The sequence below is a fragment of the Pteropus alecto genome, unplaced genomic scaffold (assembly GCF_000325575.1).
Source record: "Pteropus alecto unplaced genomic scaffold, ASM32557v1 scaffold1119, whole genome shotgun sequence".
NCBI classification, from domain to species: Eukaryota; Metazoa; Chordata; class Mammalia; order Chiroptera; family Pteropodidae; genus Pteropus; species Pteropus alecto.
Genome location: NW_006442816.1, coordinates 428 through 4,689, shown reverse-complemented (window position 1 = coordinate 4,689; position 4,262 = coordinate 428). Strand labels below are relative to the sequence as shown.

General features: G+C 39.5%; 1 long non-coding RNA gene and 1 pseudogene across 1 annotated transcript in view; both read right to left on the bottom strand.

The window, feature by feature from the left end:
- The window catches only part of LOC112471821, a 10,551-nt gene extending 7,988 nt beyond the window's left edge, over positions 1 to 2,563 (bottom strand). The window contains exons 1-2 of the long non-coding RNA XR_003043422.1: positions 2,403 to 2,563; positions 1,335 to 1,457 (exon numbers count right to left, since the gene is read on the bottom strand). This is a non-coding gene — a long non-coding RNA (uncharacterized LOC112471821). The remainder of the gene's footprint in view (positions 1 to 1,334; positions 1,458 to 2,402) is intronic.
- A 1,191-nt stretch (positions 2,564 to 3,754) lies between these two features.
- Positions 3,755 to 3,873, bottom strand: LOC112471822 (annotated as a pseudogene).
- Positions 3,874 to 4,262: the final 389 nt, after the last annotated feature.

Below are 4,262 nucleotides of genomic sequence, written 5' to 3'. Positions count from 1 at the left end.
TGCCCAGCCAGGTAGAAATCACCTCATCTGGTGGACGCCAATAAGCTTGTAACGAATACTCTCTGATCAGTCCCGCCCCTGCCCTCTCCACTTGAGTGTATAAATATAACCGCTCGAAAATAAAATTTGGAGGCTTGATCAGAATACTGTCTTGCCTCCATTCTTTTCTCCCGCCCATGTTTTCTTCAAGGTACGGTCCTCCTCGGGTTCTACGCAATAACTAGGTCCTGCGGGTCGGGACAGGAAACTATGTCTTATATTGTAAAACATCACGTGCTAAAAGGAACTCTCGTAGACTGTTGGTGGGATTGTACATTGGTGTGGCCAGTATAAGAAGCAATATGGAGGGTCTTCAAAAAATTAAGAATAGAACTTCCATGTGATCCAGTAATTCCTTTCCTGGATATTTATCCGAAGAATATGAAAACATTAATTTGAAAAGATATACACACCCTAATGTTCATTACAGAATTATTTATAATAGTGAAGATATGGGAAAAACCTAACTGTCCTTCGATGAATGAATGGATAAAGAAGTTGTAGTATATCTATACAGTGGGATACTATTCAGCCATAAAATGATGAAATATTGCCATTTGCAACAATAGGGATGGACCTTAAGAGTATTGTGCTAAGTAAGTCTGATGAAAGAGGACAGAAACCATATGATTTCACTCATTTGTGGAATACAAAACAAAAAAGAAACAAGTGAACAAACAATACAAAACAAAAATAACTCATAGACACAGTCAACACGTTGGTGGTTACCCGAAGGGAAGTGGGATGAAGGGAGGGCAAAATGGGTAGAGGGGGTCAGATGTATCGTGATGGATAAAAAATAGACTTTTGGTGGACGGAATGCTATAGAAATACAGATGTTGAATTACAATGTTGTCCACCTGAAACCTATATAAAGTTATTAACCAATGTTACCTCAATAAAAAATAAATAAAATAAAATATTTGTATGCTACTTCTGGGAAGCTTTAGAGCAGGAACTCAAATCCTGGGCCTGCCCAGAAACCAAAGCCATGCTCCACTGTGTAATTTGGCCTCCAACAATGCAAATACTCTTTATAGGGAATTCTATTACTTTAATTTTTAAAAAAAATTAATTCAAATATTACAACACCAAGGTGTAAAAAAATTAAACAGCATATTAAAGAAAAGGACTAAGATTGAGCCATATGTAGTATATAATACATGAAAACAAAATATATGGTAAGATTCAGTTTTGTGTGGCAATGCATTTACTAACATGATTTGCAATGTATGTATCTATAAGCTAATTATAAAAATGTATAACAGAAAATATTAGCACACATCCATACTCACATACATCTCTCCTTCCTTTGAGACACAGGCCATACATACTGTCTGTCTCAAAGCTGAGCACCCACGAACATGTCTGTAGTCCACAACTTTCTTCCTACACACAGCAGAGTTCCAGGAAGATGTCTGTTGGATACAAGGAAGGTTTCTTCTCATTTCTGTAACCACTGTTTATAAAAGTTTCCTTTCCTGACATCAGAAAAGCTGTAGTTTTAGCGTTAGTCAGCTGGAGGGACTTCATTCTCCTTCCAACTGTACACTAATGAAAAAATATTAATTTTGCAAAAGAAAATTTCAAATCACAGTAGTTTCACGAAGCATTTTATGAAATGATTCTGCAGCCTAAATTTGTCTAGAATAAATAGAGAAGGGTAGAAATGTATAAGATGTATGTATGCTCTAAAGTGGTTTTTTGATGATCCCAAATCTACATTACGTACATTCATTTAATACATCTTAATTAGGCCTCTGTTATATACCCGACATTGCCAACCCAAAGTGACTCTTAATCTGAAATCTATCATCTAATTTTTCTATCTAGCCCAAGACAGATTTCTCCACTTGGTCAGACACCTGGGCCCACTCAAGCAGGAGGGACTAGCTCCTGAGAACAAAATATCGTCTCTGGTCTTCTCACTAGTTTATTCTTGATACCTAAAAGTTTACCATTGAAAGAGAACCACTGCAGGAGCTGGAGAATAACTTAGGACGTGAATACAGACCGATAGGCAAGGGCACACTTCCTGTTCTACCACTTACCTGGCTGAGAAATCCTGAAAATTATAATTAACACCTGTGAGCCTAATATTCATGACCTGAAAAGGGACCATGAATACACTCCTCCATGGGGCATCTGTAAGGAGGTCAAAGAAATCTAGTGAGTCTGCCCAACACAGAGCAAATGTTGGTTGCTGCTGGGCAGGTATGGGTTTGCTTCTCACTCCGTTCCTTCCCTACCATAGCAGGGATGCTGTGCCATGACTCAGTGGCATAGCAATGATGTGGGAAGAATTCCAAAATGACACAGGAAATAACCATATGAACACACATAATATCTTAAAAGATACTCACGACTCTTTCTTTCTGGGAGGATCAGTTAAAACCTACTGGAGCTTGAGTAGGAACTTAGCAGCCAGAGCAAGAGGCACTAGCAGCTTTATAATACTGTTGTCATCTTCAATTCTGGAAGTATGACTGTGAGACAGGAATCACACTGAGATGCAAATGTTCAGTAAGAGAGAGAGAGAGAGAGAGAGAGAGAGAGAGAGAGAGAGAGTGTGTGTGGTACCTCTATGGCTTTTATCACATGCCCACTCTCCTGTGAAATTCCCCAAACAAGGCCATGCTTGAGATCACGTTTGTCTGAATCACCTTGAGGAGGGAGGGCTCTGGTCTTCTTTATGCACCTGCCCTATTTAGTTGGTCGTCTGGAGATTGCTGTAGCTGTTAGCTAGCTCACTTTTACACTTTCCCTCAGTGATGTTATTTCTGAAGTAATGTCAATTGTCAAAAATGACTCTAGCTCATGCTATATGCCATTCATATACCCTGTACCATTACTCCTCCCTTTAATATTTGATTTTTTACTTTCATTGATGGATTTTCATGAAAATGCGTTGATTTGCTGGCTCTCACCAAAGCTCACCAATAAGGGTCTTCTTCGCTGTTATTGTTGTTTAGTAGGATCATGAACTCATGTTTTTTGGTTTTTTTTTTTTTTGAACATGTTGATGGGCTTCAAACCATTTTTACATGGTTTTGAACAGAGGAGTGGAATAATTTGACTTATGCTCTGCTGCTGGGTTGAAAAACAGATGGCAAGCAGGCAAGAATGAAAGAAGATGGACTAGTTGGAAGGTAGTATAATTCAGAAGATGCATGTCAGTGTCTTGGCCAAGGCAGTAGTAATGGAGGTGGTGAGAAGTGACTAGATTCTAGATATACATTGGGAGAGGGACCAAGAGAATTGCCTGATCACTGGGATGTGGAGTACTCCAGGCTGCTTCCAAGTTTTGGGGACTGAGCAAGTGGCATTTCTTGGTCAAATGCTCTCTACCCATGTTCAATTTCACTTCCAGGGAAGGTGCCAAAGATTGTGAGTTGCAGGATTGTCCTGACAGTGGGCCACACAGTGACAGCAACGACACCCCAGAGGAGTTAACCTGAGTCTTGGTTGTCATCAGTACACCATGGAGCGATCAGCAATGAATGGAGTTTTACTCATAAGTGGTTCTGAGTCAACACAGAGTAATTAATGTACAAGATGTTAAACACACAAACACAGAAAACCTTAAGTATTAGAACCCAACAGAAGCTGGTTTCTTTTTTTTATTTAATTTTTTTAGGCAAGACAATCCTTGGTTGACCTCACAGATTGCCAGGACCTTGTCAGTTTACAACCCCTTATATTTTTATTTTTTTTACACCTACAGCACCTGGTCTTCCTAGGTGGTCTCCCATCCAAATACTAACCAGGCCCGACCCTGCTAAGCTTCCGAGATCAGACAGGATCGGGCTTGTTCAGGGTGGCATGGCCATAGACAGTTTCTAACAGTCTAATTCCCATAATCTTCTCTCCCCACAAACCACTAGTGTTGTTGTCTGCTGGTACACTGTTTCAGTTGAATGTGGTAAAAATAAAACATCTTTAGTGAATCCACATATGGGAGACAGAACTGAGACTATCTATTCCTGTAGATGCCAAAAAACTTCCAAATCTTTCCACATGGTGAATTACATACTTTGGTGGGAACGTATGTGGGGAGAGGTAGTGAACAGCAATAGAAGTCCTAAGAGTGGATGCAGGTGCAATAAAACCAAGACACTTTATAAGACAATCTCCAATAAAGTAGATGTCAGAGAAAGAAACTGAATTAGAGACAAAGAGAAGCAATACATAACAATAAAAGGATCAATCCACCAAAGAGATGT